Source organism: Octodon degus, unplaced genomic scaffold (assembly GCF_000260255.1).
Source record: "Octodon degus isolate 3935 unplaced genomic scaffold, OctDeg1.0 scaffold00026, whole genome shotgun sequence".
Classification (NCBI taxonomy): Eukaryota; Metazoa; Chordata; class Mammalia; order Rodentia; family Octodontidae; genus Octodon; species Octodon degus.
Window position 1 is genome coordinate 16,813,360 of NW_004524602.1, and position 6,122 is coordinate 16,819,481.

At 40.0% G+C, this 6,122-nt stretch overlaps 1 protein-coding gene and 1 pseudogene across 5 annotated transcripts in view; one reads left to right on the top strand and one right to left on the bottom strand.

Moving 5' to 3' along the window:
- Rnf111 (ring finger protein 111) overlaps window positions 1-6,122 on the bottom strand; it is a 97,880-nt gene that overhangs the window by 81,863 nt on the left and 9,895 nt on the right. The window lies entirely within an intron of this gene.
- LOC101587139 overlaps window positions 5,080-6,122 on the top strand; it is a 45,684-nt pseudogene continuing 44,641 nt past the window's right edge.

Here is a 6,122-nt window from a genome sequence, read left to right on the forward strand (position 1 = left end):
TGTAAAAAAAAATTAATTAGAAATTTTTGTCACAGTATATACAGACTGAGTTAATCAGAAATGAAAGCAACTAAAGAGTAATCAAAATAATGGAAGAGGACAAAAAGAAAACGGTATTTTAAATTAAAGATTATCGCTAGGTGTGGTGGTACATGCCTATAATCCCAGCTCTCAAAGGGAAGGGCAAGGGCTGAGGTAGAAGTATTGCTTCAAGTTCCAGGTCAAGAGCAGGCTACAAAGTCAGCTCAAAGCCAGCCTGAATTAAATGAAGCCCTGTATCAAAAAGACAAAGAAGTGACCAAATAGCTCAGCATGTTAAAGCGCCCACTTAGGTAGACACAGGGGCCTGGAGTTCGATCCCAGGGGCCTGCTGCAGTGCTGGCCCAGCCCCAGGGCCACACTGAGACAGTGACTGGGTGTGGTGGCGCGCACCTGTAATCCCAGCACTTGAGAAACTGTAAAAACAAGTATCATATGAGTCAGATCTATCCAGTGAGACCCTGTACACCCTGTCCTAAAAGACAAAAAGATATCAAAAAAAGTTAAATCCAGGAGGCATGTGGCCCACATCCATAATCCCAGCACTGGGGAAGCTGAAGCAGGAATATCATCAGTTTAATGCCAGCCTAAGGATACACAGTCCAGCCAAACTACATAACAAGACCTGGCAACCAACAAAAAAGAAAAAAAAAAAAAAAAAAAAAAAGGCCTATAACTCCAGGCCTTAAAACTAATAATCCTATCTATGAGGAAAAACATATTACATGCATTCGCATGGGAATAAAATAAGGTCATTTCCATCTCAAATATCGGAGACCAGAAAAAAAACTAAAGATGCCAACTGAGAAGAAAGTAATGTTAGGTTGAAGGGAGGGTAGGGGAATAGGAAAAAATAAACAACTTATACTATATAGAGGTACAAATGTTCTACAATGAATATGATCATTATGTGTATCTAAAATATATCAATAGGGGGCTGATGAGATGGCTCAGTGGTCTAAAGTACCTACTAAGGACAAGCTTAGCAAAGCACAGGGACCGCGGTTCAATCCTCCAGCACCACAAGCCAGCCAGCCCCGCCCCCTGGTGGGCTGAGCTGGCCACACACACACACACACACACAAATAAATAAATTTATTTTAAAAAATAAAATAAAATATATCAATAAAATCAGAGTGAAGAAAAAGAAAGTAATGTCAACATCTTAGAGGATACACTGCCACAAGTAATATATTAACCATAATCTCATTTAGTATTTACTCAGCCCCTCTCAGAAGGCAGGCACTGTTCTCAGACTGCAATGAGCAAAGACAGTATGTGTCAAGTCTTTACTTCTCTGCTGTGCAGTTAATCTGCCAGTGTATGATCCGTCTGCCTCAGCCTCCTGGGTGCTGGGATTACAGGTAGGTGCCACTACAAGCAACCTCATGAAGTAACTTATTATTAAGTGAAATCATATTTTGATATAAATATGTGGAAATGAAAAACATAGTGGGCTGGGAGGTAGCTCAAGGGCATAAGTGCCTGCCTGGCAAGCCCAAGGTCCTGAGTTCAATCCCTAGTACTGCAGAAAAAAAAAGAAAAAAAAGAAAAAAAAAAAAAAACAGCAATTATTAGCGCAGTTTTGCCATTATATTATTTGATATTTTGATATTTTTTCATTCTGCCAGTGCTTCTGCATTATCAGTACAAATGTCAACTAATGTTAACTTAGCTACACAGTAAATAAGAATTCAGTATTATTATGAAACAGTTCCAACCTGCCAGATCTCCTGAAGCACTTACAGATCTCCTTAGGAGCCCAGAGACCAAACTTGGAGTGGTGGTGCACTCCTGGAATCCCAGGACTAGAGAGGGTGAGGTGGGAAGATTGCAGGAAGTTTAAAGCCAGCCAGTCTCACAGAGTAAGCAAGCTCAAGGTGGGTCTAAACTAAAAGAGAGACCCTGCCAGAGAGATAGCTCCGTAGAATAGCTCAGGATCCTGAGTTCAATTTCTGGTACTGAAAAAAAAAAAAAAAATTGAAGCTCCCCACATTGTAGTGCACACCTGCAATCCCAGCACTTAGGAGGCTAAGGCAGGAGGATCATCACAAATTCAAGCCCAGTCTGGGCTACAAAGACAGCTCAGGGTTAGCCTGAGCAGTACAACGAGACCCTGTTTCAAAAAGATTTAAAAAAGAGAGACAGACAGACAGACAGAGACAGAGACAGAGACAGAGACAGAGACAACAACCTATATCTAAGGACTATTGCTCTGGACATATACCTACATAGTAAGAGGAAATACACCTTCAGAAAAGAATTGGCTGGGAAGAAGCCAAGGATGGCAAGCTTTATTTGTCCCTGCACACATCCTTTCAATTATCTTTTGAATATTTCTTTAAATTATTTCTCCAAAGATCAAGAAATGTGGCAGTTCAATATGCACATATGTGAATTCCCCATAATGAATATATGAATCTATTATATATTATAAACACGGGCTAATAAAAAAAATAAAGCAAACTGCTACCAAGAGGAAGCAGGAAGATAAACACACTACTAAAAAAAGATGAGCCAGCTGTGGTGCTCATTCTAGACTGAGGCAGAATCACTGTAAATTCAGGGTCAGCCTGAGTTACATAGTAAGTTCAAGGCCAGCCTAAACTATATAGTAAGGGGGCCGGGGAGATGGCTCAGTAGGATAAGTGATTGACTGGCAAACACAAGGATCTGAGTTCAATCCCCAGTTCCGCAAAAATAAATAAATAAATAAAAATAAACTATATAGTAAGACCCTATCTCTGAAAACAAAAAGCCAGAGAGCCAGAGCAAGCAAGCAGAGGGCAGAGTGAGTGCTCACAACCTGATTGACCTTGTCCTTGATGTCTAGCACAGGAGAAAGGAAAAGTAAAAGAGTATGCTAGGATGGATGGATGAATGTGTGCATGCATGGATCAGATTTTTTTTTTTTTTTGCGGAACTGGGGACTGAACTCAGGCCCTTGCGCTTGCCAAGGAAGTGCTTATTCTACTGAGCCATCTCCCCAGCCCCAGATTTTTTTAATATACTACAATTTTTAGATAATAAACCACCATACACAGGTTAGTAAAGCATATTCTCACTACGTGTCCCGGACTGCGAGGAAACTCAAAGCAATCCTCCTTCCTCACTTTGGAAGTGCTGGGAATACAGGTGTGTGCCACCAAGTTCCCAGGTTCCACAAAAAAAAAAAAAAAAAAAAAAAAAAATCCAGGATGATCACTGAGTCTGATCTGTGTAGTGAGACCCTGTAAATTCCCCACTGAAGAACCAGGGCTGCTTAGAGAATAACTCATTCCACAACTCCTGCTTAGACCCTGTACTAAATATATAAAAAATAAAAAATAAAGAAAATACCCACACACAGTTGAAAAAAAGACCATAAAATATACCAAGGTAGAATAGTAACTACCTTTAAACACTTGCAACTTTCCATTACAGTAAAATTCTACACTGTGATTTTGTTTGTTCATTTGTTCTGAGTTTTTTCTGAGATCAGACAAGATCGGCAAGTTTTTTTCAGACAGGGTCTCATATAGTAGTTCAGGCTACAGCCTTGAACTCGTGACCATCCTCCTGTCTCAGCATCCTTGTATGACTACAATTACAATTATATCAATATAACTCATCAGCTATTTGACAAAGGGAACAGAATGAATACCTTTATTTGGTAAATGTAGTAAGTTTCTGAAATTTTACCAGACTATTTTATATACAAAAGCTTCAGAAAAACATAAACTTATCAAAATCTAACCTTAATTTAGTACCTTTTTTAATTTAGTATTTTGGGTTTTTTTTTTAAACTAATTTCATCAAGAAACAAATAGCGGGGCTGGTGAGATGGCTCAGTGGTCTAAAGCACCTCCTTAGAACAAGCTAAACTAAGCAAAAGCAGAGACCGCAGTTCAATCCCCAGCACCACATGCCAGCCACCCCGCCCCCTGGTGGGCTGAACTAGCCACACACACACTAAATAAATAAGTAAATAAAGTTATAAAAAAAAATTAAAAAAAAAGAAACAAATAGCAATGAAAGTTTTAAAACCGATTAACAGGACAGTTTCAATAATTAATACATTGCATATTGTTGTCTTTGTAGTGGTTATTCATAGTACAAGATGCAGATATGATATCCTGTCCAAAAACTATTAGTGCAAATCTTTCTTCTCATTGAATTAAGAGGTTTTTGTTTTTTTTTTTTTTTTTTTGTTCCTCGAATGCCTTCAGGGCACTTTTGGCCAGCTTGGGAGAGTTGTGAGGTTCGAACTCCAGCAACCTGAGGCTGACAGCTTTGTGGAAGCAGCCACTTAAAGGCCTGAGCTAGGGCCAGGCCCCCTAAGAGGGGGTTTTTGTTGATGTTGCTGTTCTTATCTTTGTGAGACAATGACTCACTATGCAGTTCAGCCTGGCCCTGAGCTCACTTTGTAGCTTGAACTCAACATTCCAATCCTTCTGCCTCAGCTTTCCAGTGCTGGGATTACAGGTGTGGGCCACCAGGCCTAGCTCTAATTTAGTAATTTTTTTATGCTTTATTTATTTATTTTAATTTTTGCATTTGGTACAGGGTCTTGCTATGCAGCTTGGACTCATGTCATGCAGCTCTGACTCCTTGGAATCTTCCTGTTTCAGCCTCCCCAACACTGGTATTATAGGCATGTCCCATCATGCCTGGTTTCTAATTTGGCATTTTGAAAAATGCCAAACTATTTCTTTGGGGCCGGGGAGATGGCTCAGTAGAATAAGTGCTTCCCTGGTAAGCACAAAGGCCTGAGTTCAATCCCCGGTTCTGCCAAAAAATAAAAAATAAAAGATATCCAAAATTGCTTTTAAATGCATAGATAATTTTCCAAGAAGGGCTGAAAATTCTCAAGCTCCAGAAACAAAAAGAAAGCTTCAAGATGAAGCTATGAGCTGGGCCGGTCTGAGGAGGGAGTTACTGGCCTCTTTTTTCTTTGACTGGTGTTGAGGCTTGAATTTAGGGCCCTGAGTATGTCTAGTGCTTTCTACCACTAAGCCATAACACCAGTCCATCAGATAGAAAGTTAAAGCTAGGCCCTATATGGAGCTGGGGTCTCCAGGGTCTCTGGTGAGGTAGGATTTTGCTCAGCTGCTAGGGTGGTATCCCCTGGGATCACAGGTGTCCACCACCTCACCCTGATCCCTCAGGGGTCTTAAAGGATTATACTTTTGGTGGAAATATAGCTTAAATATCACCCACCAGCCTGGGAGATAGCAGGGAACTCATGCCCTACCATATCTTTGGGAGAAGAAACAAAGCAACCTCAATAAAACCACTAGGTTCATACTGAAATCTTGTTTCTCCATGAAATATACACCACATAAACAAAATTTCTATTCATTTGTACCTGTATGGAAAAAAGACTGGAAGGATGCATGTTTTGCCTGACCACTGACATAGATTACCTCTACCAGTGGCAAGGAAGTTGGGAATGTTTACTTCTTACTCTTTACCTGCTCAGTATAACTTTATTTTACTACCTGAATTTTTTAAATCATAGATTCCAATTTGTTTTGTTTTGCTTTGTTCTGAGACAAGTTCTCACTATGTAGCCCAGGCTGGCCTCAAACTCACAGCAATTCTCCTGCCTCCACCTCTCAGTTGCTGGATTATAGGAATACACTACCATACCCAGCAACCATAAATTGCTGTAAAGTGGAGACCTACAGGAGAAGGGTTGAAATGCAGGTCACATTTAAAAATAAAGTGACCTTGTTTGGACAGTTAAATGCATATATCTTGTAAAAAGTAAATAATTAGTAAAAATAAATAAATAAATTGACCTCAAATGGACTGTAATTTTTGATTGGGGTTTTGTCTGCTCAGCAAAAAGTGGGGCATAAACACAGTGGCAGGAGCATGCTTAACCTACTTCAGAGATCCAGCTGTTTTTCCAAATTGTCAGCCGATGAATTGTTGATAAGCAAGTGGGTGCTGCTAATTACAGGCCTTTCTTATCTATGCATTAAAACTGGCTACCCAGAGCTTGACTTGCCCACACTTTTTGCCAGCTGTGAGCTCCACAACAAAACAGTATTTATGTAGCAAAGGTCACCAGGCCAAAGTCTTTTCCAGGTTCAGAT